The 21,223-nt window shown below is 39.6% G+C and overlaps 1 long non-coding RNA gene across 1 annotated transcript; it reads right to left on the bottom strand.

Annotated features, from left to right (window-relative positions):
- Positions 1–9,047: 9,047 nt before the first annotated feature.
- On the bottom strand, positions 9,048–15,469 carry LOC107140119. Its single transcript, XR_001503245.2, has 3 exons — positions 15,185–15,469; positions 14,639–14,845; positions 9,048–11,696 (listed from the first exon to the last, which is right to left on the bottom strand). It is a non-coding gene; the product is annotated as an uncharacterized LOC107140119 (long non-coding RNA).
- Positions 15,470–21,223: the final 5,754 nt, after the last annotated feature.

Raw genomic sequence — 21,223 nt, 5'->3', positions numbered from 1 at the left:
GGACTCAACAACGCAAATGGACCTCATATAAAATTACTTGGGGTGATATTAAAGGTCTTTTTGAACAAGTCACCAGATTGGCCCCTTTGCCGGTGGCAATCCCATCCCTGGGCCTATGATGATGGTCCTAGTGTGTGCATTGCTTACTGCTAACAGTGAAATCTCCCATGAGTTAAATTGAGCATTGGTCACTAGGCCACCATCTTTAGCAGTGGCTAATTGGGAAGGGGCTTTACCTGAACTCTAATAATTCCAACCTTATTGATCCTGAGTTATCCATCTAGGAGGTAACTGTACCTTGGAATACCAGCATTTCCGTACGTACTCTGCCTATTTATTTCTCTATAGTAGATAATGAGACCTATAATCCAGGCAGTCCCCTCTGTTTTGCTCTTGCCAATGAAACTATTGTAGATAACTATAATAATTCATATAGGGCTAGGGATGTGGCTCAGTGGTAGAGTGCTCGTCTAGCACTTGCAAGTCCCTGGGTTCGATCCTCAGCACCACATACAATAAAAGTTATTGTGTCCAACTACAATTAAAATAAAAATTCCATTAAAAAATAATAATTCATATGTTGGACTATCTCTCACTGACCTTAGAGTTATAGTTAATGCTACCTATAGCCATTGACTCCCCTATGGCAAATGCAAGAAACCCTTGTTGCCAACATGCCCAACAATGCTTTTTGGCAACCCCCCCTCAGATAATGATAGCATCCCAAGGAATCAATCTGTCACAGCCATACCTTATCTCCTTGATAAGAGGAATTTCTCTGGGGAAGAACAAGATCTATGCACCTGGTCAGGCACAGCTCCCTGGAATGTAACTGATGTGCCCCAAAACTATATGGGCTACTGCAGTAACTGCTACACGGGACAAGCCGTTACCAACTGGTATGCAGGAAATCAGTATGGCATGATGGCTATCACACCAATATTGCTGGCTTCTAGACCCACAAATGGGCAGCAGCTGGCTGGATGAATGGTCTATATTGAGTCCAGACCCTGACCATGGATTTGCCTTTGTGCCAAATTATACCCATACCCACTATGCACAAGCTTGTGTTATACCACCCTTTGCCATGCTAATAATGATACTGATGGCATAAATATCACTCACACAGAGATCCCTTGTGCAGTCAATACATCCTGATGGCTCACAAATTGTCTAACCCCTGCTATGAAAGCACCAATCTGGCTTCCAGTGAACCTGTCCAGAAAGTAGAGGAGTCCTTGGTACATGGAGATGAAGAGTCTTCTGAATGAGATCCTATACCAGACAAGGTGTGAAATTAGCCTCATCATCTCTGGAATTATTACCCTGGTAGCTGCCATTGCTGCCCCAGCCATTGCCACTGCTTGGCTTTCTTAGAGTATTCAGATTGTTCAGACTGTAAATATTGGGTGTGTGGGAGACCCCCCGCTAAAGTTAAGTTTCCATCTTGTGAGAACATCACAGAACCCCTTACCCCTCCCCCTCTTCTCCGAAGGGTGCCAAGCCAAAGAGCGCCAAATTCAAAAGTTTTCTTGATCAATCACCGCAGGACACAGTGTTCACTGGCTGTTCCTGGGTCACTCTGTCAATCAGCACCCACCACATCGCCTACACAACCCTTCTTAAGCGGAAGCTTGCAAGCTCATGCTCTCTGCCCTCTTCCTCTTCCTCTCCTCTCTCTGCTCTCTTTCTCTTTCTCTCTGCCCCCCTCCTCTCCTCTCTCTGTTCTCTGCCTCTCCTTTTCTTCCCCTGCGGGCAGCCCCCCAATAAAATCTCTTGGTTGAATCTCCGTCTCAGGTGAGTCACTTGCCTTTCAGTAAACAATTTGTCTACTGCCATAGCAGAAGCCTTTGCCATTCCAAACGACTTAAATAAACTGTCTTGAGCCGATAGATATTTTAGACATTAAGCAAGAACTAGACCTCCACCAGAAACAACTAGATATTCTGTTTATGTGCAAAAGCTCACTTCTGACCCTGAATTTCATCTTGTGTCACCCAATATGCTCTATCTGACAATGTAACCTTACACTTCTCCAATTTTTCTCAGTATATTAAGGGTGCTTGGGATGTTATCTATGTTATGACTATGCATGACATTACTAAGGCAATTGTCAAAATCAATGAGACTAAGGTGTCTATCTTGACAACCTCTTCTTTCTTCCAGGGATTGATTGAACATTGGAAAAACCTGATAGCCAAATTAACTAATCCTTATAATGCAATTACCCTGGCTCTACTGTTTATAATAGCGATAATATTTTCTTGTGTTGTGAGATGCTTATGTAACCATGTAAAGGCCACTGAACAAAAAAACAGCAATGCTGGCTGAAGTCCTTTCAGTGCAGTCAGAGGGGGATGTGGGACAAGTGCATGCAATACTGCATACATGGCATACGTTAAGGGTGTCTGAGTGGCAAACCACTCCCCCGTGCTAGGTGTGTGAGTGGCAAACCACTTACCCTTGTAGGCACAACCCTGGGAATGAGGCTGTGTGTTGCAGTACCTCCACTTGTTCCATGGCCTACTCCTTGATTGCTCGCTGCAGGGACAGTTGGCCAGACATTGCATTGGTGGCTGCCTGTAATCTGCTTAGCTACTGCCTGAGTACATATACATGGTAACTGCACAATAAAATCAGACCTGCTTCCCGCTTGGTCTCCGGAGGTCTTGACTAGCAACTCTGCAGCCATACTCTCCTCTACCCTGTTCCATGGACCTCCTTGCTGGACGAGAGAGAGCCCATGCAGAACTCAGGGGCACTCTACTACTGAGCTACATCTCCAGTCCCTTCTATTTTTATTTTGAGACAGGGTCTCACTAAGTATCCAAAGCTGTCCTCCTACTTGTGATCCTCTTACCTTAGCCTACTGAGTAGCTGGGATTACAAATGTGTGCCACTGCACCTAGCTTCATTATAGTAATTCTTGTGGTATCTGATTGTGGTTTGAATTTTCATTTTCCCTGATTGATTCACTATCATTTCCTCTACCTTTTAGTCATTTGTTTATCTTCTTTGGTGAAATACCTATTCAATTTTTCGACTCTTTACTTGTTTAAAATGTTGAGTTACTATTGAGTTAAAGGAGATTGGAGGTTTTAAAAATGTGTTTTGGGTACAAGTCCATTAGAAATACATGATTTGTAAATATGCTCTCACAGATTTTCCTTTCATTTCTTTTTATTTTATTTTTTATTTTTTGAGGTGCTGTGCATCAAACCCAAAGTTAGGCAAATGCTCTACCACTTGGCTACATTGCCAGCCCCAGGCTAGGATTTTAATATTAGCTTGTATTTTTGAGTATTTTAGACATTGCTGGACATTCTATTTGTTCGATGTTATAGCATATGCTTTATGTCCCTAGTAAATAAGGCTGTATACCACAGATGTTACTTCTTTACCAATTATGTTTTATATAAATACATTTATAATTTCAAATTGTTTACATCTTAAGTGTGCAATAAGTGCTTATTAGTGGTAAACTGGTATAAATAATACATATTTGAGTGTGGTATCCTCGTGGATCTGCAAATGTGTTTATTACCTTAAGATGACATGTTTATTTACAAATTTCTCCTTTCACTCTATCCAATATAGCATAGCAAATAATTCAGGATGATAGAATATGTTATATCACTCTGAATTTATATCATATTACCTAGTAATTTATTTATAAATTACACTTATAATGTCCATAGGATAAACCCCTAACAGCGGGATTTGTAAATGAAAGGAGAATGTGCATATTAAATTTGAATAGTTAATGTGAAGTTGTCATCCAGAAGGTTATATCAATTTATACTCCCGCCACGTACTACATCGGGGTGGTGTATGTATACATATGTTAGGTCATATATAAAGCCATTTTCAATTTTATGAAGTAAAGCCAGACTGTTTTCCAAAGTGGCTTCACTAATTTATACTTTTACCAGCAATATATGCAAATTCCAACTATTTCATGCCCTTTTTCCCCCTTTTGTTTAAATTTCTTTTTCAGTTGTAGATGAACACAATACCTTTATTTTATTTGTTTATTTTTGTATGATGCTGAGGATTGAACCTAGTGCCTCATACATGCTAGGCAAGTACTCTACCACTGAACTACAGCCCCAGCCTTATTTCATGCCCTTGAAGCATTTGGTATAGTAAGACCATTCAATTATTTACTGGGTAGTGAAATGTCACTTTGATGTCAAATTTTAATTTCTTAATTATTTATGAGGCTAAGAATATTTTCATAAGTTTATTTGTTTTTTGTATTCTTTTACTTCAGGAAATGTCTATTGAAGTCTTTTACTCAGTTTTTTATTGGGCTGTCTATATTTTCAGTTTGAGTAGTAGGAGTTCATTATATATTATAGATACTTGTCCTTTCTAGGTCAAGCATTGCAAAATCTCTCAATTTTAAGGCTTCTCTTCTTTTTCTTTTCTTTTCTTCTGTTCTCTCTCTTTCTTTTCTTTTTTTAAACCAGGGATTGAAACCAGGGATACTTTACCACTGAGCTGCATCCCCAGTCCTTTTTAAAAAAATATTTATTTTTTAGTTTTTAGGTGGGCACAATATATTTATTTTATTGTAATGTGGTGCTGAGGATCGAACCCAGTGCCTCATGCATGCTAGGCAAGCGCTCTACCACTGAGTCACAACCCCAGTCCTCCCCAGTCCTTTTTAAATTTTGAGACAGAAACTTCCTAAATTGCTGAGGCTGGCCTTGAACTTGTGATCCTCCTGCCTCAGCTTCCCAAGTTACTGGGATTTCAGCTATGTGCTACCACATCAGCCTCTTTTATTCTCTTTACACTAGCTTTTGATGAAGTTCTTAATTTTCTTTTTTTTAAATGTTATTTTAGTCATTGATGGACCTTTATTTAATGTATGTGGTGCTGAGAATTGAACCCAGGGCCTCACACATGCCAGGCAAGTGCTGTACCACGAGCCACAACTCCAGCCCCAAGTTCTTAATTTTCATAAATGTGGTGCTGAGGATCGAACCCAGCGCCTTGCAGGTTCTAGGCGAGTGCTCTACCGCTAAGCCACAATCCCAGCCCAAGTTTCCATCATCTTGAAGCAGACCAGGTACCCCAACCCAAAACACCCTTGCCATAATTAAGCTTCTTCTCTTGTCAGGTCAGCAGACCATCTGCAGAGGTTATTAGGGTTGAAGTTTCGTCTTTCTTGTACATGCCAGGTTTGTACACAAAAGGTGTGCCAGTCTGCAAGCTTGTTGTACAAAAATATATTATCTCTGTTCTCTTGGTAATAACTTGTGAAACCTGTGTCTGGTCTAGAGGATGGAACAGAGAGCACTTATCATGTGAGCCTCTGAGCACCTCTTCCCCCAGTGGGTATAAAGTTAAAAGAATTTCCAAAATCTTTGTTCAGAGGAAGAATTCTTAGGTGAGAGCCACCTCTGAACCCTGCAGTCAATTAACCTTCTTCCTGAAAATTCCTTGGGTGTCCAGCATCTTCTGTCCTACTTCTATCTCTCAATAGTGCTGAGATGGAGACCAACTTTTTACCAAATGGACCTTTGGGGGACATTCCAAATCCAAACTGTACCTTAGGGTTTAATGTTTTTCCCTGATGGGCTTTCACTTGTCCCTGCACCATTTATTAAAAGTTTATCTGTAATACTTTTCCTGTATATCAAGTGTCTGTTTCTGAACTCCCTATACTATTCTCTTCATTTATCTTTCTCTGCATCAATATTATACTTTAAAAAAAATCTTTAGGGCTGGGGTTATAGCTTAGTGGTACAACGTCTGCCTCGCACGTGAGAGGCACTAGGTGCGGTCCTCAGCACCACATAGGAATGAATAAATAAAGATATTTTGTCCATCTACAATTAAAAAAATTTTAAAAATCTTTATTTTATTCATTTTTATATATAGTGTTGAGAATCGAACCCAGTGCCTCACACGTGCCAGGCAAGTGCTCTACCACGGAGCCACAACCCCAGCCCCTAAACTGTCTTAATTGTTATAAATTTATAAGATGTTTTGATACTTGGTAGTTTAAATTCTCTCATCTTTTCCTTCACCTTCATGGCACTCTTAGCCATATATACCATAGAATTGATTTGCTAGGATCAACAAAAATAATTTACAATTTGATTGGGATTTCACTTCAATTGATAAATCAATTTGTGCAGAACTAATATATTCTCAGTATTTAATCTTATATAAATATAAACAAATGATTAATATCATAGAAATCCACATTTTCCAACCAACTTATTGATAGTGTTGTAAATTATTGATATTATTGTAAATCAATAACAAAAATGCCTAATAAAATACAATGTCTTTGGAAATTAAGTAGTAACTCAAAAGTCAAAGAAGAAATGAGTATCTTTTTTCTTTTTTTTTGTTCTGGAGATTGAACCCAGGGATACCTAACCACTGAGTCACATCTGCAGCTCCCTTTTTAATTTTTTAATTTTTATTTTTTAAAGAGAGAGAGAGAGAGAGAGAGAGAGAGAGAATTTTTTAAAATATATTTTTTTAATTTTTCGGTGGACATAACATCTTTGTTTGTATGTGGTGCTGAGGATCGAACCCGGGCCACACGCATGCCAGGAGAGCGCGCTACCGCTTGAGCCACATCCCCAGCCCCAGCTCCCTTTTTTAAATATATATATTTTAATTGTGGATGAACCTTTATTTTTATTTATTTATTTGTATGTGGTGCTGAGAATTGAACCCAGAGCCTCACACATGCTAAGCAAGAGCTCTACTGCTGAGCCACAACCCCAGCTCTCCAGCACTTTTTTGTATTTTAGTTAGAGATAGAGTCTTGCTGAGTTGGTTAGGGTTTTGCTAAATTGTTCAGGCTGATCTTGAACTCATAATCCCCCTGCCTCAGCTTCCTGAGCCACTGGGATTACAGGTGTGTGCCACCATGTCTGGCTTTTTTGTAGATCTTGCTTATGACTGAAAATAAAGTTTTTCAGTTTTCCTCTCCAAAGACCTTCACAAACTTGATAAATTTACTAGGTACATTATGTTTTTGTAATATATCTTTTTTTCCCCCCAAGTACTGGAAATGAACCCAGGGATTCACAAATGCTATAGGTAAGTATTCTACCATTGAGCTATGATCCTCTATTATTTTATTAAAAAATTATATTTTGAGGGCTGGGGATGTGGCTCAAGCGGTAGCGCGCTCGCCTGGCATGCGTGCGGCCCGTGTTCGATCCTCAGCACCACATACAAACAAAGATGTTGTGTCCGCCAAGAACTTAAAAAAAATAAATAAATATTTAAAAAAAAAAAATTATATTTTGAGACAAGGTCTTGCTAAATTGCCTAAATTGACCTTGAGTTTGAAGTCCTCTGCCATGGCCTCCTGAGTAGCTGGGATTACAAGATGACCACCACCATGCCCAGCTAATAATATCTCTTTAAATGTTTAATTTCATAATTTCTTACTGATATGTGGAAATGTGATTGATTCTGGTACATCACTTTTATATTTAGCAGCCTAAATATTCTCCTTTAATTTTTTGTGAGTTTAAAAATATAGGAACTGGGATTGTGGCTCAGTGGTAGAATGCTCGCCTAGCATGCATGAGGCACTGGGTTTGATCCTCAGCACCACATAAAAGTAAAAGATATCGTGTCCACCTAAAAATTAAAAAAATAAATAAATATTAAAAAAATATATAATTCTAAAAGAATACAACACAAATTACATGTAGACAATCCTGAGTTATTCCAAGAAGAGAAACTAATTACTAGCCAGGTTAAAAGCCAGGATTTTGCCAGCCTCTCCACAAATCCATCCATGTGCCTTGTTCCAGTCTCAGCCCTACTCTCCCCCAAACTGACCATTTTTCCAGCTTTGTACTAATCACTTTTTATATTTTCTATAGTTTAAATTTCCAAATGTGAGTTCCTAGATGCTATTGACTTGCCTGAGACCTAGTTTTAGTTTTTACCTTTTATTTCACAATCTGTTATTGGCAATTTTTTTTATAATTAAAAAAAAAGGGGGGCTGTGGCTGTGGCTCAGTGGCAGAGCACTTGCTTGGCATGTGTAAGGCACTGAGTTTGATCCTCAGCACAGCATATAAATAAATAAATAATAAAGTACATCAACAATTAAAAAATATTTTAAAAATTTTTTTAGTTGTAGTTGGTACAATATCTTTATTTATTTTTATGTGGTGCTGAGGATCGAACCCAGTATCTCACATGTACAAGGTAAGTACTCTACCACTGAGCAATAGCCCCAACCCTTATTTTTTTTATAATTTTATTGAGATATAATTTACGAACTATAAAGTTCACCCTTGAAATGTGTAGTTTTTTGAGTTTTTTTTTTTGTTGTTGTTCTAGTTACACATGACAGACAGATGCACTTTGATACATCATACATAAGTGGAGTATAACTTCTCTTTCTTCTGGTTGTACAGATGTAGTCACACTGGTCGGGTGGTTATATATGCACATAGGGTGAGTTTTGTGGTTTTTATTTGATGTATAGTTGTACACTCAACCCAGCAATAAAATTTTAGAATATTCTGTCCCCAAAAAAGTTTTCCTGGTGCCCATTTTCAGTCAACACCCTCTCCCACTCCCTGCCCAGCTAAACTTTGTTCTACTTTCTTTCTCTGGACATTTGCTTTTTCTGCACATTTTGTGGAAACTGAGTCATGAAATATGCATTCTTTTGCATCTGACTTTTTTTGTGTTTTTTTTCTTCTTTTTTTTTCCTCCGGTGGAGAGGGTGCTGAGTTGTGCTGGGGATTGGATCTATGGACCTATGGCCTTATGCAGGCTTGGTAAATGCTCTACCTCTGAGTTACATGCCTATCCCTTGCTAAATTTTCTAGACTGGCTCCAAACTCTCAACTCTCTGAATCCTCCTGCCTCAGCCTCCTGAGTAGCTGGGATTACAGACAGGGGCCATCATACCCAGCTCTTTTCATTTTCTTTCTTTTTTTTTTTTTTAGTTATGGATGGACACAATATCTTTGTTTTATTTTACTTATTTTTATGTGGTGCTGATGATTGAACCTAGTGCCTCACCCATGCAAGGCAAGCCCTCTACTGCTGAGCCACAACCCTAGCCCCTGTTTTCATTTTCTTAATGATAACTTTTGAAATGCAAAACATTAAGCAGGCTTACTGGAAACGTCCCTAGATAGAAGCCTGAGAGTGAGAAATGAAGGGAAAGTGAGGAAGGAGAGACAGGTAAGCAAGAAATGAAAGACAGAGACCAGGCAGGGATACACACAACAGTTTGTCAGAGCTGACAAATAAAGGCCATCTCTCTATAGAAGAGAGAGGCAAAACAGGCTTGAGTTCTGGGACTTTTATTGGGGAGGCTCAGGAATCATAGCTAGACGAGTCCTAATGTGGGCAGTTAAGGGTTGGATTGGTATGAGGGAGTGGTGAGCCTTTTTCAGAAACGCCCTTGGGTGGGAAAGTGAAACTTTTTCCTTAAAATGGCAATTGTCACTTAAGATGGCCATCCAGATGCTAAGCAGGGGCCTTATAAGAAATGTTGCTGGGGGAGCTGGGGTTGTGGCTCAGCACCACATATAAATTAATGAATAAAATAAAGGTTCATCAACACTAAAAAAAATTTTAAAAAAAGAAGGAAAAAAGAAATGTTGCTGGGCCAGCAGTCTGTGGCTGTACATAAGGCTTTCCTGGGACTTGCCAGGAGGTGTAACTGACTGGCCTTATGTTCTTTAGGAGATCTTTGTTACCATACATAGGAACCAGTGTCCACTGCCTCATTGCTGCTGTGTTGGCAGTCCATCAGAAATCCCTCAACACTGTTTCTCCAAACAACAGAATTGCTATAGACTTTCTGGGAGGGTGTGTGTGGGATTGTCAACACCTGCTGTACCTATATAAACACCTCAAGAATTGTGTTTTATTGTATTTTATTTTTATTTCAGAACTTGGAATTGAATCCAGGGGAACTTTATTACTGAGCTACATCCCAATCCTTCTCATTTTTTATTTTGAGACAGTCTTGCTAAGTTGCTGAGGGTCTTGCTAAGTTGCCCAGGCTGGCCTTGAATTTACCAGCCTCCTGCCTTGCTTTCAAAGTTGCTTGGATTACAGGCATGCACCACCATGCCTAGCAACACCTCAAGCATTGTTGAAACACAAGTTAGAGTTTTCTGAAAGAAGGCCTGCTGGTGCAGATGGGGGTGTTGCCAAAAGCTTAGTCCTTGTCTCCAATGCCAATCCAATAATGAGGACAAGGTTTTGAGAAAAAGGAGAAACACAGCTAGCAAAGAAGAAACACAGGGGGCTCCCATCCCAAAGGCTGTGTGATTCTGCCCATCAGCAGAAACAGGGGGTTTTAAAAGGGGTGATTCAGATAAAATGAAATTAGGGAGGAGAGATCAGGAAGGAGAAGATCAGGGAGGTTTAAGGAAAAGAAGATCAGAGAGGAGAGGATCAGGAAGGAGAAGGTTAGGGAAAGGAAAATCAGGGAGGAGAAGATCAGGAAAGAGGTTAGGAAAAAGATCAGGGAGGAGAAGGTCAGGGAGGAGAAGGTCAGGGAGAAGAAGGTTGGAAAAAAGAAAAAAGCATGTTAGTTTCAAAGCCACAAGGGATATAGTCAAAGCATCAAGTGAACTCCTGTTACAGGGGGCCGAAGATCCTTTGACCTGATGCAGTCCAAGACCAAGACAGAAGGCCTGGAAGTTCCCTGGAGAATGGCTGGTGAGAGTTCACACTGAAGAGTGAGTTTGATATCCCCTGGCAGCAATATATTCACCTGCTCCAGAAGAATCGCATTTGCAGACCCTGTAGCTTCCTCTTTCTTCCATCTTTTGTTTAACCCAGGACCCCAGACTAATGGATGTGCTGCCTACCACACTCAGGGTGGATTTCATCCCTCAGTTTGATGTCCTATATGCCAGTTGCCTCTGGAAATACCCTCATAAACATACCTAGAAGTCTTTTAATCCTAGGCATTTCCTAGGTATCTCTCAATCCAACTAAGTTGACAATCTCAATTAACCATTACAGCCTTTTTACTGAATCACTAGAACCTGGGCTAGACCACTTCTTTGGGCAGGTCTGGCTGTCCTGCTGGTGGTAGTAGTACTAGGTGGCTCTCCTGGGTCTGTAAAATGTATCTTGACTATGACTTAATGGAGCTGCCTTAAGACTGTGTCAGTCAAAGTGTTCCAAGGATTTGAGAAGACAAACCTCTCCCTCCAGAACTGGGTGGTCTATGGGCACATGAAATGGACTAGCTTTGCTAAGGAGGATATCTTGTTGGGGAGGGGTCTGAAGGACAGTTCCCCGGGTAGCTTTGGACCTGCCCAGTCTTCCTCCCTATCTTGCTTGTAGTTCTCAAGAATAATAGTAGAATATATTGGGAAAGCAATATCCTGAAATAAGGAGGAATTGCCTAAAACAGGTTGTTGTGGTTGTGACACTCTGCCACAGAGATGATTAAATTATAACAGGGCGCTTTCAGTTCTGTCCTGCACACTGGGTGTCAGATTTCCACTCAGTAAGCCAGGGTTTAGTCAAGGTGCACTGTGGCATTAGGAATGCCAATGTTGTTTAGCACTGGCAGGATGAGAAGAATACTCTGGTGGTGAAAGTATGAGGTTTTGGATGGCAAATCCAGCACTTCATCAGGTTATCTTGGCGGTCACAGCTTAGGAGAACTTAATAAGGGCATTATGCTCCCAGTCTTCTGCTGCTTCATCCTTGAGGAAAAAGCAGAATGATAGGTTATGTTGCACTCCTATCCCCTCAGGTCTCAGGTGTTTCTTACTTATTAGATAGGGGTTGGGCTGCATTTGTGTAGTGACCCAGCCTATCTGTCCCTGTCCTGAAGCTACTACCTCTGTGGACATCCATTGTTCTTGTTTCTTGACCCAGACCTTTTAGACTCAACCATCCAGTTCAGAAAGAGAGCTTTCAGTCTGTACAAACCTGATATGCCTGGTAATAGAAGGAAAGACCAGATAGCTTTGGTACCACTAAAGAGACTCCAGCACCCTTATATTCGTTGGTCCCATTTCCCACCCTGAAAGATCCCACAGAGGTGAGGCAAGGTAAGGGAGAAGAAGGTTGAGAGGCATCATATTCAGATTACAGTTGAGGGCCTGTGGCTGGGGATTATGGTGACCTAAACTGCAAACCATCCTGAGAGCATGCATTCCAAAGATCAAAAAGAGAAAAAGAATGGCTGGGAATACTGGAATTTTGAAAGTGTAGCCTAGTCTGGTGGCTGCCTGCTCTACCTCCACCCCCACCATGCATATAGGGTTGTGTTTCCCTTGCATTGGAGGGAAGTACTTAATGTCCATACTGTCCTTGTCATACAGGTTGCCATTCCACCACAAAGCCACTTGATGTTCATTCTTCAGTTGCTATGTGATGGATTTTCCATCACTTAAAGCTCTGTTGACCTGTGGATGACAGGGTATAATGTATCACACTCCATGAGACTGTGCCCATTGTCATGTTGTTTGGACAGTGAAGGATGATTTTTGGTAAGAGTGAACTCCCATGGGATATCCAAAAATGTAACCTGTTTCTCTCATTGTCATTGCAGTCCCACCATCCACATGAGTGACACATGTTTTGTCCCTTCTAGGTAGTAAGCTGTTACCATAGTCTTTGTCTGCACACTGGGGGTCCTTTAGTAGTCAGTCATTCAGTTGCCATTCTTCTGATCAGATGGCTAGGGTGTTGGCAAGATTTGGTGGTAAAGGTGGCCTGCATGGTCATCATCACTGTATGTAGTTTGGCATACAGTTCTGCCATTGGGCAGAATATCTCTGTCCAGTGTCAGTCAAAGAATGGTCAGTCACTGGCCAGATGGTGGCCATATTTAATGTTTGCAAAGCCATGAGTAAACCATGTTACATTGTTGGTAGACATGACTCTGAGTCTTGGACTCCAGGTAGCCACAGGAGGAGACTGGTCATCCTTTATAGGTTGCTTCATCCCTCCTGGTAAACATTTGTTTATGGAGACCACTAGTCCCTTGGGGTCCTGGCTGGGCCCTATCCTTTTTTGTGTGTATGGATTGGGAATTAAACCCAGGGATGCTTTACTAATAAGATACATCCCCAGCCCTTTTTAAATTTTATTTTGAGGCAGGGTCTTGCAAAGTTGCCCAGTCTGGCCTGGAACTTGCAATCCTCCTGTCTCAGTCTCCTGAATAGCTGCAATTATGGGCATGCACCACCATGCCCAGATAAAGCTCCATCATGAATGTACAGTTTCCATTTGATTATTGAGTTCTGTTGAGCCTGTGCAGAAAGCAAGTGTTTGCCATTCAAAAAGGGGATATCAGCTGGGTGTATGCACAGGCCTTGAGATACTTTGGAGACTGAGGTGGGAGGATCACTTGAGCCCAGGAACTTGAGGCTACCCTGAACAACATAACAAGACCCCATCTCAAAAAGCTAAAATTAAATTAAAATAAAAGCAGCTGAAAGATCTGCTTTTAATACTGCAGTTGTTGAATAACACATGGGGGCTTGGATAGCTTTGGAGCAGGTAAGAGTGGATATGTGTCACTGTTGTGGCTTGATCTCAGCTGTGAGGAGCATACCCCCTCAAGGGGTGGTGATGTCCTGTGACACAAGCAGCCAAAATTTCAATGCCTATAATGCTCTCAGTGGTGGGAGTCACAGTCACTGGCACACAGAATGGCCCACAGAGCCCCACCAATAAGCAGATAATGTCAATAACCAGATAAGCATCATTTATCAGTCACCACATCCATCCCAAAACTTGTCACTGTCTTCAGTTTAATTTTTTTCTCCTAAGGGAAATGGAAATACTGTTGTGTGGGCTCCAGTATATAAGAACCTCAGAAAAATCTGAATTCACCTTTTATTTCCTCTTTTATTTTGACAGAAGTATAGGGTCATTGTCCTCCAGTGAGGACCCAGAGACCTTGGCCTCATTTCTATTTGCACTATTGAGACAGATGCACTTGGATCTGCAATGCTTCTTTATCAAACAAACACACCAGTTAGGCTGCATGAAACTTCCATGGTCTGCCTCCATGTCCTTCTTTTGGATAGTGAGTATCCTTTCTTGAAGACCCATATTGTGTGTGTTGGTTCCCTCTCAGATGCTTCAAGGGCCATTTGAGTCCCTCTTTCTCATAATTCAAGGTCCATCTGAGTGCTCACTCTCCAAGCTCTCAGCCCTTGAAATGAGCAATCAAGGGTGCACCTTGCACCCATTTCCACATTGCATTCTTTCTGGCCCAGTCAGCTCACCCACATCTGCAGGAGTATGTCTATGTAAATGACCTATGTCCCACTTATCATGCTTCCTTCTCATCAGTCATCCAGCTGCACGGCTAGCCCTGTGTTCCCAGGCTGAGGTCTCTATCCTAGGCCAGGTACTAGTGGATATCAGTGCCTGCCTCCTTTTTGACTGTGAGCTACTGTCTGTCAGACCCTTTCTGTTCACTATACCAAAATTTGTTTATTTGTTCTGTTTCTCACTTTTTATTCATGACAAATATTCCATATTCACAATTCTCTCTAGTCAGAAGTTCTTTGAGATGATGTCACTGGCCTGGGCCAATTGGAGAATGGAGTCATCTGAGTCACTCATCCTGCCGATAACTCTGAAGATAGCTTACATTTTAAACTGGCAGTTAAACCTGCAATACCTTGTCAACCTTGGCCACGTTCTTCTGGATGAACATGTGGTCCTTGTGGTCAATGATGTTGATACTGGCGAAGCTTCATGATATCACCTGGGGTTATTCTGCGTATTGAGGCTGAGGCCATTGCCTTCCCAATCAGTACAAGCAGAGAAAGCTGTGCCAATTTTGTGAAGCAGGCTCACTGTGCACTGGGTACAAAGGTGACTCAGTCTGATGAGACAGGACACACATACGCAACAAGTTACATGGATCAGGCTTATTACTTCACATAGATAGCAAGGGACAACAGAAGCCTAAGATCCATGTGAGCTAATTTCCCAAGACTCAAGAAAGCTGGCAGGGGCTGGGGTTGTTTGTTACTCAGTGGTAGAACACTTTCCTAGCTTGAGAGGCCCTGGGTTTGATCCCAGAACTCCAAAATTGGACGGGAAAAAAAAGGTGCCAGGTATGGATGGAACCTTGATTGCATGCATCCCATTGACACCGCAGCTAACAGACCTGGAAGGGTAACCCACCTGGTTTATCTACCTCAGGGTCCATGTGACTTACCTGGTAAGGTTTTGAGTGATGTCCTGCTTCCAAGGAGAGAGGAATCAAGCCTGGGCTGTCCCAGGCAGTTCTTCCTTATGTCAAAATGCTACATTTTCCAGGCAGGGCAGGCATAAGTCCTGGCTTTCTCAGGAATTTTCTCGCTATCTCCAGATATTGCACTCCCAGCACATTCTTGCTCAGAGCCACAGCTGAGTTGGAATGGCCCCTGGCATTTTGCCAATAGTATTGGTTGACAGGCAAGGCATTACTATCCGCCTCAGCAGCTACTTTGGAGTTCTCATGGGGATTCCCGGGGATTCCCGGAGAGTTCCCATTGGTTGGGGAAGTGCAGGAGGAGGGATTTCCGGAGGAGATATTTCCGGCTGCTGGTTGCTGGATGAGCCCTGTGGTGCGGGAGAATTCCCGGGGAGTGTGTGTGGAGTGTGCTGGTGGAGTTCAGAAATAAAGTTTGTTCCTGCTTCAGTGGCTTGTGATTTGTGCCCAGCCAGACTGCGGCACATTCTTTTGTTATTCTTGAGAATTGCAAGCAAGAAAGTGTTAGAACTGTCCTCCACCAAAGGGTTAAATCTTTATATAGTCTAGTTTAATAATTTTTAATGTTATGGGTCGTATTTTTGTGTCACATCTACAAATCTTTACCTAATGTAAGGCATGAAGAATTTTTTTAAAATAAAACCTAGAGGTTTTATAGTTTTTTGTTTGTTTGGTTTTGGTACCAGGGATTGAACCCAGGGGCACTTTGCCAATGAGCCACATCCCCAGCCTTTCTATTTATTATTTTGAGACAGGGTCTTACTAAGTTGCTTAGGGGCTCACTATGTTGCTAAGGCTGGTTTTGAACTTGTGATCTTCTTGCCTTAGCTTCCTGAGTTGCTGGGATTACAGGCGTGCACCACTACATCTGGCAGAAATTTTATAGTTTTACTTTGTATATTTAGGTCTGTGATTTGTTTGGAGTTAATTTCTGTGTGTGTCAAGCGTCTAAATTTTGCTTGTGAATATCTCATTATCCCAGCACCATTTGTTAATAAGTTCACCCTTTCTCCCATTAAATTACCATGGCATCTTTGCCAAAAATCAATTGAAGATTATTTTGGACTTGCAAATATATTTCATTAATCTATATGTATGCCTATATTACCCCAGTATGGTAGTTTTTTTGTGATTTTGTGTGTGTGTGTGTGTTTGTGTTTTGGGGGGTGACACTGGGGATCAACCCAGAGCTTCCTGCATAATAGGCAAATACTTTACCACTGAACTATACTCCCAACCCCCCACAGAATAAACACAAATGTTTAGAAAAGAAGACATTTCACAAGACTTTAATTGGTTCAAAGTAGAAATCATAGAGTAATTAGAACATATACACAATAATGGAATAATATCCCATTGTCTGGATGTACTATAGGTTATTTATCCATTCACCCACAGAAAGGCATCTTGATTGCTTTCAAGTCTTGGACACTAAGCATAAAGTTTCTATAAATATCCATGTGGAGTTTTTGTGTGGATTCAAGTTGATGACAACTTTTTTCATTGGTTTTGTGAATTGAAGACCCAGGGTTCTTTACCATTGAGCTACATCTCTAGTCCTTTTTATTTTTTATTTTGACAGAAGTCTTGCTAAGTTGCTGAAGTTGGCTTCAAATTTGTGATCCTTCTGCCTTAGCCTCCAGAGTTGATAGCATTACAGGCATGCGCCACCATGCCCAGCCACATGTATGACAATTTTTTGGGGGGTGGTGACCTGGGATTGAACCCAACAGTGCTTAAACACTGAGCACCTGCCACAGCCTTTTTATTTTATTTTAAGACAGGTTCTCACTAGGTTGCTTACAATCTCACTAAGTTGCTGAGGTTGGTTTTGAATTTACGATCCTCCTGTCTCAGCCTCCTGAGCTGCTGGGATTATAGGCATTCATCATCACATCCAGCCCCTGATGATAATTTTGATGATTGAGGTTTTATACTAAATTGTATAATGGATTGGGGTAAATCCTCTGAATTTCTTCTTTTTAAAAATTATTTTGTAAAAAAAATTAAATAAAAATTATTTTGGCCAGGCCAAGTGGTGTATACCTGTAATCCCAGCAACTTGGGAGGCCGAGGTAGGAGGATAACAAGTTCCAGGGCAGCCTCAGCAACTTAGTGAGACTCTGTCTCAAAATAAAAAATAAAAAGGGCTGAAGATGTAGCTCAGTGGTAGAGTGCCCCTGGGTTCAAATCCCAGTACCCCCTCAGATTGGCTATTAAGGGGCCTTTGCATTTCCATATAAATTTTAGGATAGTCTTGTTAATATCTTCAAAAGATTCCTTTAGGGTTCAGATATGGATTGCATTGAATCTATACCACAGTTCAGTCTGGGTAATGTTTTCTATTTAAGAATACTAAATCCTTCAAGAGGATAAGAAGACAGAATGGGAGAAAATATTTGAAAAGGTATATTTGACAAAGAACTCGTGTCCAAAATACACAAAGAACACTTAAAACTAAAAAAGTAAGAAAACAAACAAACCCATTTAAAAAGATATACAGATAGTATTTTTAAATAAGATGCTCTACATTATGTATATTTAAGGAACTGCAAATTAAAACAATAAGATATCACTCTTCACCTATTAGAATGAGCAAAATCCAAAACACTGACGGCATCAAATGTGGGCCACGCTGTAGGGCACCAAGAACTATCTTTCATTACAAAATGTACAGCTGCTTTGGAAGATAATTTGGTGATTTCTTACCAAACTAATCATACTCTTCCCACGTAATCCAGCAATCTTGTTCCAGAAGAGTTGAAACTTATATTCACACAAAAATGTTCACATGGATATTTATAGAAACTTTGTGGTTAGTTGCCAACACTTAAAAGCCATCAAATGCCCTTCTGTGGGTAAATGGATATATAGGTCATTCCATCCAGACAATGAAATATTATTGTTATTATGTATATGTTCTAATTATGTTATGATTTGTACTTTGAACTAATTGAGTTTTAGAAATTTCTTCTTTTCAGACCATTTGCATTTATGTTAGTTATCTCTTTGTTACTGACTTTAGCTTAATTACATTGTGGTCAGAGAACTTGTTACATTTGATTTGAGTCCTTTTATATCTGTTGAAACTTCACATATTGTCCAGTATATGTCAATTTCTGTGACTATTTCTTTATGCTTGAAAATATTGTGTATTCTTTTGTTGATTATCATGTTTTCTGTATGTCCCTTAAGTCATGATTGTTAAATATGCTATTCAAATCTTTTGTATCCTTACTAATTTATGTCTCCCGCTATAATTATGTGCTTTATTATTCTGTTAGCTTGCTGCTTTATGTATTGGAGCTACTTACTCATTTATTTAACACATATTTATTGAGTGCCTTCTATGTCTCAGACACTGTTCTAGTTGCCAGGGGGATACTGCAGTGAACCAAACACAAAAATTCCTGCAGTAGTTGGGAGAGTCAGATAAGCAAGATAAATAATTGCATTCAGTTTTGAAATTATTTTTTTAAATGGAAGCTTTGAATATCATGAAGTGACCTAATAATTTTTAAGTATCATCTAATCTTTTTCTTTGCAGTACTGGAAATTGAATCCATGGGCACACTACCACTTAGTTACATTGCAGCGCCTTTCGTTTTCATTTTGAGACAGGGTTTAAGTTAATCAGACAGGCCTTAAACTTGTAGTCCTCTAACTTAGCCTCTCAGATAGCTAGGATTAGAGGCATGTGTCACCACATCCTGCTTAATGTATACTCTGATTCATGTGATGTTAATATTGCTATGACAGCTTATATTTAATTACTATTATTTAAAATATTTTTTATATTCTTTACATTCTTCTTCTTTTCTTTATTTTTTTTTAATTCTTTTTTTGTACCAGGGATTGAACCACTGAGCTACATTCCCAGTCCTTTTTATATTTAATTTGAGACAGGTTCTCACTAAGTTACTTAGAGACCTTGTTAAGTTGCTAAGACTGACTTTGAACTTGTGATCCTCCTGTCTTAGCTTCCCAAGTTGCTGGGTTATAGGCATGCACCAATGCTCCCAGTTCCTTCCAACTTTCTATATTTCTATTTTTGTTTCAAATTGTTTTATTTGATACATACTGCTTGTACATAATATGGAGTACAGTGTGACTTTCAATACATATATACATTGTGTAATGATCAAATCAGGGTTATTGGCATATCTAGCACCTCAAACATCATTTCTTTGTGATGGAAATATTCAAAATCCTTCCTACTAGATATTTTGAAATATTTAATTAATTCTCATCAACCATAATTATCCTACTGTGCTGTAGAATGTACAAAGTTATTCTTGCTATCTAACTGCACCCTTGTACCCCTTAACCATCCCCTCTCTCCTTGCACACACACTTCCCAGGCTTTGGTGTCACTATCCTATTCTCTACTTCTGTGAAATTATCTTTTTAGCTTTTACATATGAATGAGAATATGTGGTATTTGCCCTTCTGTGTCTGACTTATTTCACTTAACATAATGTCTTTCAGTTCCATCCGTATTATTGCAAATGACAGAATTTCATTCTTTTATGGCTAAATAATATTCCTCTGTGTGTGTGTGTGTGTGTGTGTGTGTGAGAGAGAGAGAGAGAGAGAAAGAGAGAGAGAGAGAGTGTATCACATTTTCTTCATTCATCTGTCAATGGACACCTAGGTTAATTTCAGATCTTGGCTATAGTGAATGGTGCTCCAAGGGAACTGAAGTTATTATACTGAAGAAACATGTAAATGCAGGTGTCTCTTTAATATAATAACTTCAGTTCCCTTGAATACATATTCAGTAGTAAGATTACTGGATCATATTCTAGTCCTAGTTCTTATTATTTTGAGGAGCCTTCATATTGTTTCCATAATAGGTGTTCTAGTTTACTTTTGAAACTACAGTATATGAAAGTTTTTTCTCCACATTCTAGCCAGGATTTGTTTTTTGTTATTGTTTTTGCTTTTTTTCCCCCTTCAATGAAATCCAGGGCCTTGCATATGCACTACTCTGGAGCTATAACCCAGCCCCAGAATTTTATTATTTTTTGTCTTTTTGATAAAAGCCATTCTAATTGGGGTGAGATAATATGTCCCTGTGGTTTTGATTTGAATTTCCCTGTTGATTAGCGATGCTTAACATTTTTTCATATACTTATTAGCCATTTGCTTATCTTCTTTCAGGACATGTATATTCAGGTCATTCACCCATTTAAAAATTGGATTATTATTATTATTGATTTTTTTGCTTTTTTTAAAAATTTTTTATTGTTGGTTGTTCAAAACATTACATAGTTCTTGATATATCATATTTCACACTTTGATTCAAGTGGGTTATGAGCTCCCATTTTTACCCCGTATACAGATTGCAGAATCACATCAGTTACACATCCATTGATTTACATTTCACTTGAGTCCTTATGTATTCTAAAAATTAGTCCTTTGTTGGATGAATGGAAACTACTGTCTTCCATTCTGTAGGTTCTCTCTTAATTTTGCTGATCGTTCCCTTTGCTGTATAGAAGGTTTTTAGTTTGATGTACTTTCATTTGTCAAATTTTGCTTTTTTTACCTATGCTTTTAGGATTATATATAAAAAAAAATTTGTGCCCAGAACAATATCCTGAAGCATTTCCCCTATATTTTCTTCTAGTACTTCATAATTTCAGGCCTTTCATTTAATTATTTGATCCATTTTGAGCTGATTCTTTTTCCTACATAATGAGAGATAGGGATCTAGTATTTTTCCTTCTGCATATGGATATCAAGTTTTCCCAGCATCATTTATTGAAGAGGCTTTCCATTTTCTAATGTTCTTGCTGTCTTTGTTAAAAATCAGTTGGTTCCAAATACATGGATTTATTTCTGTGTTCTTGATTCTGTTTCATTGATCTATGTGTCCATTTTTATGCCAGTGCCATGCTGTTTTGGTTATTATAACTTTGTTTTATGATTTTAAGTTTTATTTTTATTTAACAAATAATAATTATATATATTTGTGGGATACAATGTGATGTTTTATTT

Source organism: Marmota marmota, unplaced genomic scaffold (assembly GCF_001458135.2).
Source record: "Marmota marmota marmota unplaced genomic scaffold, marMar, whole genome shotgun sequence".
NCBI classification, from domain to species: domain Eukaryota; kingdom Metazoa; phylum Chordata; class Mammalia; order Rodentia; family Sciuridae; genus Marmota; species Marmota marmota.
The sequence above is the reverse complement of the archived record's forward strand: the minus strand, read 5'-3'. Positions and strand labels throughout refer to the sequence as shown.